This window comes from Chiloscyllium plagiosum, unplaced genomic scaffold (genome assembly GCF_037043375.1).
Source record: "Chiloscyllium plagiosum isolate Xiang-an unplaced genomic scaffold, Cpla_swu_hap1 HiC_scaffold_15, whole genome shotgun sequence".
In the NCBI taxonomy this organism is placed as follows: domain Eukaryota; kingdom Metazoa; phylum Chordata; class Chondrichthyes; order Orectolobiformes; family Hemiscylliidae; genus Chiloscyllium; species Chiloscyllium plagiosum.
Window position 1 is genome coordinate 45,427,980 of NW_028270153.1, and position 15,858 is coordinate 45,443,837.

At 39.4% G+C, this 15,858-nt stretch overlaps 1 long non-coding RNA gene across 3 annotated transcripts in view; it reads left to right on the top strand.

Moving 5' to 3' along the window:
- The window catches only part of LOC122559905 (uncharacterized), a 36,579-nt gene that overhangs the window by 18,878 nt on the left and 1,843 nt on the right, over window positions 1-15,858 (top strand). For 2 of the 3 annotated variants that reach the window (XR_006314591.2, XR_006314592.2), the window contains 2 exons: window positions 4,714-4,810; window positions 7,977-8,359. This is a non-coding gene — a long non-coding RNA (uncharacterized LOC122559905). Of the gene's footprint in view, window positions 1-4,713; window positions 4,811-7,976; window positions 8,360-12,273; window positions 14,190-15,858 lie in introns of those variants that run through there. The other variant, XR_015759595.1, reaches the window with a different exon arrangement.

Consider the following 15,858-nt stretch of genomic DNA (forward strand, 5'->3'; position numbering starts at 1 on the left):
TGTCATCTCATTCTCAAGGTCAACTTGTGATGGGGATTAATTGCTAGTCCAGCCAGCCAAGCCCAATTAAATTTATTTTAAAAATCTTCTAGACTCTATTAATAAAGAAGAAATAACAGAAACATTTAGAAAAGCTCAATGCAATCAAGTCAACATAGTTTGTGAAAGGGAAATTATCTTTGACAAATTTTCTAGCATTCTTTGATGATATAACAAGCAGAGTTGACAAAAGGTTGCTGTATTTGAATTTCCAGAAGGCATTAAATAAGATACTACATGAAAGGGTTTGCAAAAACAGGAGTTCATTATCGTGGGTGTGGGTAATATATGAGCGTTGTTTGAGGTTTGATTAACACAGAAAAGACAGTAAGTCAGAATTAACAGCTCTTTTTAAGCTTTATAGAAGGCACAAGGATCAATTATAGGGCCCTAATTATTTATTATTGATTTTGTACTCGAGGTGGGAGCAGATTTTAGTGCATCCAAATTTGCTTTTGATACAAAAGTAAGTAGGAGGGCATCTGTGATAAGGATACAAGGAATCTGCAAGCAGATATAGATAGGTTGAGGGTGTGGGCGAAAACATGCCATATGCAGTTTAATGTAGGTAAGTGTGAGGTCATGCATTTTGTTAGGAAGAATCAAAAAGCACACTATTATTTAAGTGGAGAGAGAGAGACTCCAAAAAAACTGCAGTATAGAGGGACTTAGATGTTCTTGTGCATTAAACACAAAACATTAGCATGCATGTGCAATAAATAATTAAATATTTCGCCTTCATTTCTCGGGAGTTAGAGTTTAAAAATAGTGAAGTCTTGTTGCAATTGTGCAAGATATTGATACAATTTTGGTCTCTATACTTAAGAAAGGATATTGAAGGCAGTTTAAGAGGTTCTCTTCACTGTTTGCTGAGATGCAGGATTGAATCATCAAGAACAGCTAAGTAGATTAAGCATTTATTAATTAGAGTTTAAAAGACAGGGGTGATACTGCAACATCTGTGCTCTGCACGCATCAACCAACCCAACCTTCTGGTTGCCATCCATTTTAAATCCCCCTGCCATTCCCCCAACAACATGTCCATCCTTGGTCTCCTCCAGTATCAGAGTGAGGCTAATCGTAAACTGGAGGAACAACACCTGCTATTTCACCTCGGGAGCTTCAAGCCTAATGGCCTCAATATTGAATTCACCAGCTTCAAAATCCCTCTACCCCCTCCCTTATTCCATGTCCAGCCCTCCTCCCTTTCACCCCCCTAACCTGACCTAACCTGAGCATCTTCCTACTCACCTATCCACTCTGCCCTTCCCACTGACCAATCACAATAACCCCCTACCTGCATCCACCCATCACCATCCCACCTACCCTTCCCCCAGCCCACAACCCTCCCTTTATTTACTTCTGGGCTCCCTCCCCTTCCCCAGGCCCAACAAGGCATTTTGGACAAATCGTTGACTTTCCTACTCCTTGAATGCTGTCTGACTTGCTGTACTTTACATCTATTGACTCTGGCTTCTAGCATGTGCTAGAAAGAACATGAGTTGGCCATGAAACAGCTTAGAGCAAAGATTTCCATAAGACATAGCAGTTTTTGAGAACAGACAGATATCACAGCAATAAAGGGGAAAGATTAGAATCAAAAAGTGGCAGAAAGAAATTAACATGCTTCCATTGTAATAAGATTGGACGTATCAAAGCCATTCAAACTAGTTGTTGATGCTAGCATCATTGGCATGCGGGCTGTTCTACATCAAGATAATGAGTTGGAGATCAAATGACCTGTCAGTTATTTTTCAAAGAAACTGATTATATGCCAAAAACAAATCAAGCATTGAGAAAACATTCAATCAAACATTGACTCTTGTGTTGGCTCTATTCCACTTTGAAATATACATCAGCAACATGGAAGAAACTGCTCAATTTATGTTACTGCGAAAGGTGCTGGCACAGCGCAATTAAAATTTAACATGATAATCACCATGTACATAATCTTGAGCCACTGTCCTGAAGACCCGCGCCCTGTTTTGCAAGAATAGTAGTAATTTCAGATAGTTATGACTTTTGTTCAATGACTAGTTTCCACCTAGCCTCCATAGGAGCTGAGAAACCCTTTATAACTCCAGCATTCAATCCAGCAATGGAAGCTTCCCTGTTGCTAAGGAAGCTGAGGAAAGAGATCCCTTTTCCAGAAATGTTAATTTTATTACTACCCATTGCCGTCTGACTTCTTATTGAATATCCAATTTCTTTCAGTTTAAATGACGTTCGTGTATCAAAGACCGGCCATTGATAATTGCAAGTGGTTTCAAGATGTATTTTGCATCTATTATAATGTAGAGTGAGATTTTAAAGTAGAGCTCTTTGAGACCACTAGGCGAAAATGAGTACTGCAGCTGCTGGAGATTAGAGTCAAGATTAGAGTAGTGCTGGAAAAGCACAGCAGTTCAGGCAGCATCTGAGGAGCAGGAAAATTGATGTTTTGGGCAAAAGCCTTTCATCAGGAATGAGGCTGGGAGCCTCGGGGATGGAGAGATAAGTGGCAGGGGGCTGGGGCTGGGGGGGAGATAGCTGAGAGTGCAATAAGTGGATGGAGGTGGGGGTAAAGGTGAAAGGTCAGAGAGGAGAGTGGAGCACATAGGTGGAAAGGAAGATTGACAGATGGGACAGGTCATGAGGATGGTGCTGAGCTGCAAGGTTGGAACTGGGGTAAGGTGGGGGGAGGGGAAATGAGGAAACTGGTGAAGTCCACATTGATGCTATAGGGTTGAACGGTTCTGAGGCGGAAGATGAGGCGTTCATCCTTCAGGTGTCAGGTGGTAAGGGAGTGGCAATAGAGGAGGCCCAGGACCTGCATGTCCTCGGCAGAATGGGAGGGGTAGTTGAAGTGTTCGGCCACGGCGCGGTGGACTTCACCAGTTTCCTCATTTCCCCTCCCCCCACCTTACCCTAGTTCCAACCTTGCAGCTCAGCACCCTCCTCATGACCTGTCCCATCTGTCAATCTTCCTTCCCATCTATGCGCTCCACCCTCCTCTCCGACCTTTACCGCCACTTCCATCCACCTATTGGAGTCTCAGCTGCCTTCCTCCCAGCCCCACCCTGCTCCCAATTATCTCTCCATTCCTGATGAAGGGCTTTTGCCTGATTTTCCTGCTCCTCGGATGCTGCCTGACCTGCTGTGCTTTTCCAGCACCACTCTAAACTTGACCCTCTTGCGACCACTGTCAGCCTCAAAGCACTTCACAGTTGACTGTGTATATTGAAGTGTCGTCATAGTTGTAATGTAGGAGATTTAGCAGGCATTGCCTCAGTAATGCACTGAGGTTTTCTTGTAATGATTAAATTTTCTAAACATGAATCATGTCAATGCAATTTCTCTCATTTTGCAATAAACAATCTTCTGTCTTCTTACATTATCCAATATTAACAGAATTATGAAAACTTATAAAGCTAAAGGATGTAATCAGTATAATCTGTAATGCTTCCCCTTTCTCTATCCCTTGAACATGTGCCAACAAACACACTATTAATACACAGTAAACATGTGGTCTATCATTTGGCTTGTTTAACTCCTACAGTTACATTCTAAGGAATTGTGAATCCTATACTTTCCCAGAGTACAATGTCTGCCTTGAGATGAAAATAACAGCAATCTGGGCAAAAATATTGGCTCAGATTCCATCCCTGTGACGCAGGACCCTTACTAGTTAAAGAACTGACAGGAACATGATGTTACTTTTGTGAAGGAGGCCCAATGCAATTGAAGTGAACTTTGGCACTTAACTGACCAGCATCAGATCCATGGACTATGGAAGTTCCTTCTCTAACAGTTGGCAGTCAATCAGAAACTGGTAGTTTTACACTGCTGGCAACACTATTGAAACATTGGCTGCTACCAGTAATGCTGCAGGGTATACCAAGAAGGTCATGCTGATCCCTAGGTATAAGTGAGTGGGGTGGGCTGGAGGGTCACAGATTCCAGCACTTTCCCAGTGATGTGTTAAACCACTTGGCTTATACATTTCTTCTTTCTGACTCCCTCGTTTATTGAAGACTGGTGTTACACCAGCAGATTTTCAACCACTGGAATCACTTCAAATGTTACAGAAATTTGAAAAGATTATAAACAATACATCTACTTCTTCTGAAGCTACTTCCTTTTAGCCCCCAGGATGCAGACAGTCAGTCCAGGGACTTATCAGCCTTTAGTCCTATTAATTTTCCAAAAATCTTTCCTCCAGTAACTACTGTGTTTTTACATTTTTCCCTCCCCTTTGTGCCCTGCCCTTACTATTTTAGAGGTGATTTTTTTGTCATCTACTGTGCAGAGATAATCTTTAATTTTACCTGTAATTTTCTTGTTTCTGACTCTTAACAATACAGTCTCACTTTCTACAAGATTAATGTTCATTTTTGCTACTGTATTCCTGTTCATATGCTTTAACCACTTATTGTCCCATATTTCTTATTATCCAAGAAAACGGCAGCTGATTTTTTAATATTGATGCAAACATTTAGAAGCCCTTTTCAAGCATACTTAAAAACAATGACAGTTTCTACAGTTTTTGACATTCCACTTTACCCAATGTTGTTTTCATACCCTATGACTATTTTTCTTCAGTTGATGGAACTCATTTCTGAATGTGAAATTCTATTGTGCTATGATCACTCTTACTTAGTGGATCTTTTACTCTGAAATCATGTTTCATTACAGGTTTGCCAATCTAAAATATCCTATACTCTGGTCAGCTCCAGGATGTATTCTTCTATGAAACTATCCTAAATACAGTCTGTTAACACATCCACACCAGGTAATATGTTCCACTTTGAAATCTCTCACAATTATTGTAGCTTCTTTTTTTATTCAAATCCCTACAGTGTGGAAACAGGCCCTTTGGCCCAACCGGTCCACACTGACCCTCCAAAGAGTAACCCATCCAGACACATTCCCTGAACTTATTGCTCTGCGTTCAGGCTATCGAAGCGATAAAGGATATAGAATGACTGCATGTCCACCAGCAGGGGAAGGATGAAGTTGTCGCAATCTCTAGCGGAGGCCTGTAACGGCTCCTTGTAGATCCTTTCTTTCTTGCAAGCCCCATTTTATTTTCTGGTTTATCATCTATCCAAGTTTAGCCATTGCCAGATGTCGATAAACCACTCTTACCAGTGATTTTACACTTTTATCCCCAAACCAAGATTGCTTCACACTTTTGATTCTAGCCTTTATTAATAGAACAATGTCACCTTTTTTTTTGTTTTTATGTCCTTCTAAAATTTAAAATATCGATGAATATTCAGGTTTTAGCCATGCTCACATTATGCTCATTTATTTATATTTGTGCTAGCAATTCATTACACAATGAATCAACATTTGTGAAAGCTACTTAATTTTGTAAAGGTACCTTTAATTCTCTTTGTTTATTATTTTCCCTGCCCTGACTTTATTGATATTTTTCATCAACCCCTCAGACATGTTATGACATACATCCAGAGCAGATCAGACTTGAACCGGTGCCTCCTGGCTCAGAAGTAGGGTCACTACTACTATGCCACAAAAGCCTCAACATTGTGACCTTGTTTGCTAATTCACTTCATGTTTGTACATTCTACAACTTCCTGTCATGCTCTTTTATCATTACATAACATCACCATCCTGCACTTTTCAACTTTCCCATCCCGACTGTATAATTTAGTGTAAAATACCTCCAAACAGATTAGTTATACAATTCACCAATAGTGGACCCACAATGGTTCAAATGATGTTCATACTAATGATACAGTTCACTTCCCCCACTACAAGCACAGCGGCTCTTGAATCAAATTCCATTTCTCCCACATCAATATTTGAGTCATACATTCACCTTTCTCATCTTATTTATCCTATAATTTAGCCTTGCTCAAGAAGTAATCCAACGATTATTATTTTAGTGATTCTACTTTTAAATGTAATCCCTAAATGCTCATGCTTCCTCTGCAGAAGTTCCTCCTTATTCCTACACATGTTAGCCCACATGGACCATAGAGACTGAATTCTTCCCCTCAGTTCAAAGTTTCTCTTCACCTCTGAACAACTGTTGTCACTCCTGACATCACATAAGTTATAAAATGTTTGGGCCTCATGCTCTTGGCTGTTGACAAATGTGTTTATTCCCCCTTTAAATATACTGTCCCACAGCTACATACCCCACCAATCATCTCCAGTCAAACAGCCTCCTGCATCATGGCATATGGTTAGTTGTTCACCCTATCTTCAATCTTTACTCTTCTCCACACAAGTTGCAAGAACATCAAACCTGCTCGATACTTGCAAAGTCTTACACTCCTCAATTGCCAACTCCAAATTCCCATTCCAGGTTTCTGACGGGCAAATCTGAAGTACCTAGCCTAAAGGATGTGATTGTCTCCTGGACAATGGATTTTGTAACATCTGGCTTATTTGGGCCTTCATATAATTTCAGGCCAGACATCTCAGCTACTGCTAAACAATGATAGACAAGACATGATGGTAAAGCTACAAGACATCATGCTCTATCCTATACAGGTTCAACTCTACTACTTGTGACTGCTGAGGTCATAGCTATGTTGCTCCTACATCAGAGGCTCATCTGCATATTTGTTAAACCCTATCTCCACATCTCCCCCAAGTACATCCTCGTTTTCTACTGTAATTAACTAAAAGCATTTTCTTAACATTAGTACCTTAAACATTTAACTGAAAGCTTTCCCTATATGAGCGAATGTATTTCCGTCATCTCCCTCACAAAGTCTCAGATTCAAGTGTTTGCGATTCTCCCTGATCTGGTTATAAAAAGGTGTAGGAGGGCAACGGACTGAAAACTGACCTGGAACTTTACTTTAAGCAGCTGAAACAAAAAGAGAGTTGGAGAAACTCAGTAGGCCTGGCAGTGACTGTGGAAGGAGACACAAAATTAAGTTAACTATTCTGGACAGGAGTCCATAAGACTATAAGACATAGAAGCAGAAATTAGGCTATTTCAGCCCATTGAGTCTGCTCCACCATTCAATCATGGCTGATAAATTTCTCAACTCCATTCTCCCACTTTCTCCCCATAACTCCTGATCCTCTTGACAATCAAGAACCTATCCAGCTCAGTCTTAAATATAATCAATGACCTGGCCTCCACAGCCTTCTGTGGCAATGAATTCCATAGATTCGCCACTCTCTGGCTGAAGAAGTTTTTCCTTATCTGCATTCTAAAAGGTCTTCCCTTTACTCTAAGGCTATGCCCTCAGGTCCTAGTCTCCCCTACCATCTTCCCCACATCTACTCTGTTCAGGGCATTCAGTATTCATGTTCCAATTAGATGCCCCCTAATCCTTCTAAACTCCATCCAGTATGGACCCAGAGTTCTCAAATGTTTCCCATACGTTAAGCTTTTCATTTCTGGGACCATTCTCCTGAACCTCCTCTGAACACGCTCCAAGACTAGTACATTCTTCCTGAGATATGATGCCCAAAACTATGCACAATACTTCAAATGTGGCCTGACCAGAGCCTCAGAAGTACATCCTTGATTTTATATCCAAGTAATCTCAATATAAATGCCATTATTGGATTTGCCTTCGTAAATACAGACTCAACTTGCAAGTTTACCTTGAGAGAAATCTGCACTAGAACTCCCAAGTCTCTTTGCACTTCAGACATCTGAATTTTCTCCCCATTTGGAAAATAGTCCATGCCTCTATTCTTCCTACCAAAGTACATGACCTTACACTTTCCTACATTGTACTCCATCTGCCACTTCTTTGCCCACTCTCCTAACCTGTCCAAATCCTTCTGAAACCTCCCCACCCCCTCAATGCTACCTGTCATACTGGATTTGTAACATTAACTCTGTAGCATCCAGACTGTTTTGTTTTTAGAAGACAGTTGGGTGGTCGTTGAGAGGATGCTAATTTTGCTTGGCTGATCATCAATTCATTTTAACATTTTCATGGTACCTTCACTTGCAGAGAAGATCTGTGCATGAAAGACTGCTGATTACAAAACTGCACAATCAAAGAAGAGCTGAAGGGTTTCAACACCCAACTGCAATAGCAGTGCAAAAACACCCTCAAGTTCTTAAAGTTTGGAAATAAGTAGAAAAAAGAGGAATATATCATCATGATTACTGCAAAGTATTGATCCACTTCTTCAAAAAGACCCATGCAATATCTGACAAGAATGAACAAAAATCTCTTCTGAGATTGCTGTTTGCACTGGAAGATTTGCAGTCAGGAATGCTGAAGCTTCAAGTGAAGTTACTGCAAAATACCTTGGACAAAAATACAAAATGGGTGGATCTTCAGCACTGATTACCGGCACATCCAATGGTATCTTTGGACACTAGGCAAAGGTGAAGTACTTTCTATGCTATCATTCAAAAGTAGAACATCATTATTATGCTTCAGATTTAGTAAAGAATTTTCCTACCTAGGCTGCCAAATGAAAGATCATTATGATCACCTTGTAGAGCTGAAAGTATGCGAAACTCCATCAATAGACTCACATTACACTTCTTTGTTAACAATTCCGATCTGGAAGAGCATCAGAAGGATCCTGATATACTTCAGCAAGGGTAAAAGAATTGGGTGCCACAGTATCTTATTGAAATGATTCACTTTGGCCTGACAGTAGGGTGTACTTCCTGGTTAGGGATCTGTAAGAGGCTCACTGCTCAAACATTACTAGAGAAGTATCGTGAAGCTGATCAAACTCTGATAAAAGCTGAACTAACCAGTGTCTCCTCCCCTACTTCTCTCTGAGATACAGGGGTGCTGGCTGCTCTGATGCAGATAAAGCTTGAAGGTTCTCCTGCACTTTTCTACTGGCTGCAGGCTGTAGACCAGGACCTTATCTTTCCAGTTGCTGCCTCAGGGTAAACCTAGAGGACTTTTTGAGTTCGATAGACATCAACGGCCCAGAAGGTGAGGTGCAGGCAGATGCGGTCAGGGTTGAGGGAAAGTGCAGGAGACCATGAGTGGGGTAAGAAAGAGGAAGAGAGCTGGTGGTAGAGACAAGAAGCGGAGGGAAACAGTTGGCGGTAGACAAAAAGAGAAGTGGGGAGGAGTGATCAGAGACACAAGAAGAAGTGGGGTTAGAGAGGAGAGGAGAGCAGCCATCACCCTGAGGATTAGTTGGGGTGGAGTGCATTTGAGCTCAAACTAGGCCAACACAGCCTCCAAGAGAAAGGGTCATATCTGGCAAGAGGGAAGGAAGTTCGCGTCCAAGGAGGTTTTGGGTCAGGGCTGGTTATGACTGTGTTAGTGGTCAGTTGAGGTGTACTTGAGGATGTATGAGGTAAAGATAGCCCAGCTTAATAGTTACTAAGGAGTTTCTCAAGGTTTTACGTACCTAATTTAGTCTGACTTTGTCGAAGTTCTTGTCTTGCACTCACCATGTCAATTTGCAAGAAATAAGACAATAAAGTGAAAATAATGCCTCTACCAGTCAGAGTCCATTTTCCAATTAATCGGCAGTCTCTGCTCATACAGTATAAATATTGCCTTTCCCTTGCTTTAGTATTTCTTGCAAAATGTCCTGGTAAGTTCAAGATGAGAAGCTTCTCAACCAAAATGTATTTTTTTTTAGCAATATTCAAGTTCTGTACTATCACACCACTATAAGCATTAAAATGAGAAAAGGAACATCAGACATAAAAAAGTATGCAAAAAACTATGCAAAAAATGTAAATGGATCATAGATGTAAAGTTAAGATGGAATTCTTTAAAATATTGGCGGGATGATAGAAACTATATACCGCCTGCCTTTTCACTTGGAAGGAGAGATGGATAATTGATTAGTATTGGCAGAACAGTGATAAAGAAAAATACCATAAAGTAAATTCAGGTATTCCCTCATTGCTTTTACACATCTCTCCCAAACTGTATAATTAATATACAAATTTCCTATTAACATCTTAACAAAATTTCAAAATTTTTGACAATTAGAAATTTATTCAGTTAACTCCAATTTCATAGTATTAACAAGATCCTTAATATAAGATCACATCCCAAGAGGCATCACATAAGCATCAGATAAACCTGACAACATACTAAAGAACAAGAGAATGCATTATTTGCTAATATTGTTCTTCAAAACTTCCATTACATCCCCTTTCATTCTTATGATTTTAAAGACTTGCAATAGGTATCAGTTCTGGGATTATATAACTTATAAATGCCACCCCATTCAAAAAAAACTGACACTGTTTTCTGGGTTATCCTACAACAACATGTTAACAACCCTCTGCTTTTTTGTGAAATAATGATTTTATGAGTGGTCACGAGAAAGAACAAGGCACCAGAAGCTGCTGTATCCGAGGAGAAAAACAACAACTATTGCAAAATCTAGGATCTTTTATAACTTTTAAAAAAAATTTTATAAAGTGCTTTCATGATCTTAGATTATGACAATTGTCTTCCTTAGAGACCTCAATGCTTCTATTGATGTTACTCCAAATTTCCTTTTGTCCCCTAAATATCCAATTAGAACCGCTAAGTAATCATCCTAGAAACAGTAAATATGATCTGTACAGTACTAGTCCACATGGATACTATATCCATGGGAGCACAGCTTTAAAGGAATATTACAAATTAGCTACAATATTCTGCAAGAATTTTAATAACTACCACTAGATGTCAGTATATGCCCAAAGGAAATTTCATTGTTCTGACATTGGTTAGGCCACTTTTGGAATATCGCGTGAAATTCTGGTCTCCTTGCTAACGGAAGGATGTTGAGAAACTTGAAAGGGTTCAGAAACGATTTACAAGAATGTTGCCAGAGTTGGAGGATTTGAGCTATAGGGAGAGGTTGAATAGACTCGGGGTGTTTTCCTTGAAGTGTCGAAGGCTGAGGGGTGACCTTATAAAGGTTTATAAAATCATGAGGGTCATGGATAGGATAAATAGACAAAGTCTTTTCCCTGGGGTGGGGTGTTCAGAACTAGAGGGCATAGGTTTAGGGTGAGACGGGAAAGGAAATAAAAGAGACCTAAAGGGCAACATTTAAGGTGGTACGTAAATGGAATGAGCTGTCAGAGGAAGTGATGGAGGCTAGTACAATTGCAACATTTAAAAGGCATCTAGATGGGTATATGAATAGGAAGGGTTTGGAAGAATATGAACTGAGTGCTGTCAAGTGAGACTAGATTAGGTTGGGATATCCGGTCGGCATGGACAAGTTGGCCTAAGGGTCTGTTTCCCTTCTGAACATCTCTATGACTTTATGACTCTACATCACGGAATGAAATGAACTAAATTTCTATGTCATATCAATAACACATATGTTATGCACTTCACAATACAACTAATCCTCCTTAGGTCAAATCCTCGTTAAGGCTCAAGACTGTTAATTTCTTTTTTTTCACAGTCCCTTAGAGTCAAGGATGACTTGTTTCCACTTTGGGGGTGGGGGTGGGGGTTCTGCAATGGCTGATTGGTCCAGTCCTGGAGCTGCAGATTTTGCCACAAGCAGGTGAAGTGGTGTTTGATGAGATGGGTGGGTGGGAATCTTTGGATTCTGCACACTCTTGCCAATGCTTGTGCTTGGCCTCCTTATGATCCACTTGGTGATGCTCAAAGTGGTTGGTGTCTTCACAGATTCTTCTTCCTCAATTTGTGTGTTCTAAGGCAAGTGATTTCCACATGTCAATGGAGATCTTGCACTTGTTTAGGGAAGCTTTCAGAGTGTAGTATTTCCTCTGCCATCTTTGTGATAGCTTACCATTGCAGTGGTCAGAGTAGAGCACATGTTTAGGGAATCTTGTGTCAGGCAAGCAGATAATGTGGCCAACCTACTGCATCTAGTCAGACGTGACCAGTGCCACAATACTGGAGATATTGGCCTGGAAAAGGTGAGGCTCATATTGTTGCACCTATCCTGCCAGTGGATTAACAGGATTTTGTGAAGGCAGTACTTGTGATAACTCTCCAGGGATTTGAGGTCTCTGCTGTATGTGGGCCTTACATTTTTTGCAACAAGATTGCGCTTCCCATTGTAATTTCCACTATACAACAACCAAACAACATGTTTCAACATTTATTTGGTAAGATTGTTGCTTAACGTGAAACTAAGGCATGAATATCAGAAGAGCCCGGGTTTGATTTTCTGTATGCACTGTGCTACACCTAATGTTGATATGCCATATACACAAATCTCATGAAGTCAATGACAGTAGCAAAATAAAATTTAATACATTTAATATGGCCAAGATGATTCCACTTTAATAGTTTAAGTGAATCTGTCAGTGTATTTTGTCTTGTGCAGGACTCATATCAGAAGCTGGTGGCACAACAGAGTACAGCCGCTTCAGTTGGAATGCAAGAGCACGACAGTTGGCCATGCAGTTTTTTGGAAAGAGAAAACAAAAAAGTGTTGCTACTTTTGATTGCTGCGCAGTGATTCCTGCTAGAAGAATTGCCTGTGCAGACCTGGTGAAACAACTAACAATACTCCGTAGTAAAGAATCATATCAACATTTAACAAATATGAGGAATAGTGAACTACCAAGGCATGATCTCTGCAAAGCTTAAACAACTATAGGAAATAAAGGGAACAAATTGGAAATATTTTTAAAAATCTCTTCCCTTGTAATAGGCTGACTAAAATGACAGAAAACACAGGTATGGAAGAAAACTCAGCCAAATGGGTTCCAGCCAAAATACACCACATGGAAGTTTCTAGTCAGATGAAGAGCTCAGTTGATTGAATTGCATTGTCTGACATAAATCACTGCTAAATAAATCAAGTGGCCATAGGAAATGAGTTTCTTGTTCATAAAACAGTTGCAAAGTAATTTAATAAATAACTGAGATTTGTCTTCAGTGAAAATACACTGTTAGTATTACCAGCTTTGCCAAAATGGGTTATGAAATCATCTGTATGAATCAATAATAATAAGCAAACCTAATTATGCTATGAAGTAGAATCTGAACTTCCAATACCCATTAGGTTATTCAAAAATATGTAACTTGTTCCTTGCTCTTTCAAAAAGGAAATTACATAAGACAACAATAAGGCACACTATATTTCAAAGATCTACTTGATAACTCACAAATAACATAAACAATGGTCAGTTCCACTGGTTTGCATAAATTCTAGTAAAATAGACAAGAATACAGTATGTGAGCTCACAATCAGTATAGAGTTCAGAAAACCACATAATCTTTTTTTTTGGAAAGGAGGATGGCTTAATTGGTCACTGTACACCAAGGACCAAAATTAGTTTCTCATTACACTATTGTAAAAATGTTGTCAGAGGCAAAACCTATAGGCAGGTTTATGCAGAAACTTGCCAGCTAAAACTTGAGCAGAAGATTTAAGTGAAAAATCTTTTAATGACATCTACTTTTATAGGAAATTTACATAACTTAAATGTCATGCTGCTGAAACAGCTGTTTGCTGAGGAAGCTTTCTTGCACAACACGATATTTCAGACTTTTGATTCAAGTGCTGTCAAGTTTGAAAAGGATCTATGGGGAAAAATACTTTTACATTATATCTGAAATTCAGCAGCATAACCTCTAATTTGTAAGCATGCAATTTTGAAAGAATACATTTGACTGTCACCGTTGACGCTTACTCTAGAAAATGGTGGGAAAAAAACAAATAATTTGTACTTAAAGCCAATCAGGATGCACTTTAGGTGCTGACTATCAAGTAATTTAGTAAAACAGAAAATTTGTTAAATATTTATGAAATCATTTAAGATTGCTTACAGAAGCATCTCAAATGTCACTGCCAGTGACAGAAGAATACTTTGCAATACACATTGCAGACTTATTCACTGCTTATTAATTTTTCTCAAAGACCAAGAACTGTAAGCTTTTCTTGCCCCAGCCAAAGATTTCCATTCAACATGCCCTTTCCAAAAGATGGAGCTGATATTCTGTGAGCATTCTGTGCCCATTCTCCACTAATAGCTTAGTCTCAATGTCAGTAGGTTATTGGGCCATCCGTGGACAATTAAAATATTTTAGTTAAAAACTTACATTCAATAATGAATCAAAAACAAAAAACATTAACAATTAGATTGCAATTATTTCTTTAAAAAAACTTTCCTTAAATAACTAATGAAGTGCTTTTCATCTGTTCTGTTATGTGGAACATTGCTGTGTGTAAATTAGTTGTCTTGTTCAGAGGCAGTATTAGGCATATATGTTTATATTTAAATAATATGTGAAAAACTGGAATTGAAGGGGGAATCACATTGTAGTGTCAAGGAAATAAAGCGTTTAATGCGTTCTGTGGTTTACATGTTGTTTACAGAATGTCCAATGGCTTTGGTGCAAAAGGTAAATAACACTTACAAGGAGATAAGAGATAGGGTTTATGGCTCTTAAATGCTGCAAAACATAGGGTTGAAATGAATAATGGGGCCTCAATGCTAACTGTTGCCTAGCAATCCTTTCTGGACATAGTTTCCATTTTACAGAACAAAGCAGTCATTACGGAAGAAGCCCAAGGAGCTGCAAGTCGTTCTCCCTCAGGAAACATTATTGGGAATCTGACAGAGTTCCCAGTTGTCAGCACTTCTAACTACTGTTTTGAATACTATTATGACCAATCCTCAGGCAAGGGTCAATCCATTTTTGTACAAACAAAAATCACTATTTGCTATAATTAATTAGATTCTAGCTACAGGTAAAGAGTTATAAACTATCATATAACATTACTAAATAAAATTTTAAACCCCTTATAAACTCCCCCTCAGGCATAGACAGAGTAAAATAGGTTATGGGCACTGGGTGAAAAGTCAAAAGACATTCAGTAGTCTCTGTTTTCAGGTTTTCTTGTTGCAATGTATGAGTGTCCTGTTGGCCAGCATGTTGCTTTAGTCATTTGTTACTGAATGCTTCCACTGGCTGGTAAGAGATACAAGGTGGCTAGTTTACTGATGAGTCTCTGACTCATCAGTTAAAATTTCAGCTTATGATAACTGATGCAGTCAAGATAAATTGATTTTCTTCAGGTTTACGGTGAGTTTTAACTGCAAAGAACAGGGAAATGCTTCTAAGCTGGGCAAGAGCTGAACATTGCTCGGTTTCTAACTTGCTCCAGCTCCAAGTTATCCAGTTATCTGAAAACCAATCACACAATTGTCAGCAGGCAAGAAAGTCTCTGTCATGGATGACTAGCCCATTTTCCAAAGTACAATTAACTTCTTGTTGCCAGTAAAAGCTACATCTCTATATTCCCATGGCTCCAAATTACGTGCAACTAAAACTTCAATTACTGTTTGTTCAGTCATTTATAGTGCTTGTAACAGGTGCTAGGTTATCTTTAAAAACCACAGTCACACTTTCAAATACTGGTTTTAAAACACGTCTTTCTCATTTTAGTCCAGTTTTTAAAAATAATCTACAAAATACCAATACACAGTCCTCAATTGTGGACTCAGAATTCCCAAATGATTCCCAGAGGTCTTTGATGACAATCATACCATGGTGATAATTTTTTTAAACAACTCATTATGGACTAACATGAGATACAGAGCTGGAGATGTGTTGCTGGAAAAGCGCAGCAGGTCAGGCAGCATCCAGGGAACAGGAGAATCGACGTTTCGGGCATAAGCCCTTCTTCAGGCTTATGCCCGAAACGTCGATTCTCCTGTTCCCTGGATGCTGCCTGACCTGCTGCGCTTTTCCAGCAACACATCTCCAGCTCTGATCTCCAGCATCTGCAGACCTCACTTTCTCCTCTAACATGAGATACAGACTAAGGTTCCAGTTTATTATATCTAAAATATTTTCAAGACCTAATAGCTAACTTGGATGTAAAACAGTTGACATTCACATGGTGCTTCAGAGAAAATCTATCAGACTCTTAAGATAATGATCAAAGAATATTGTC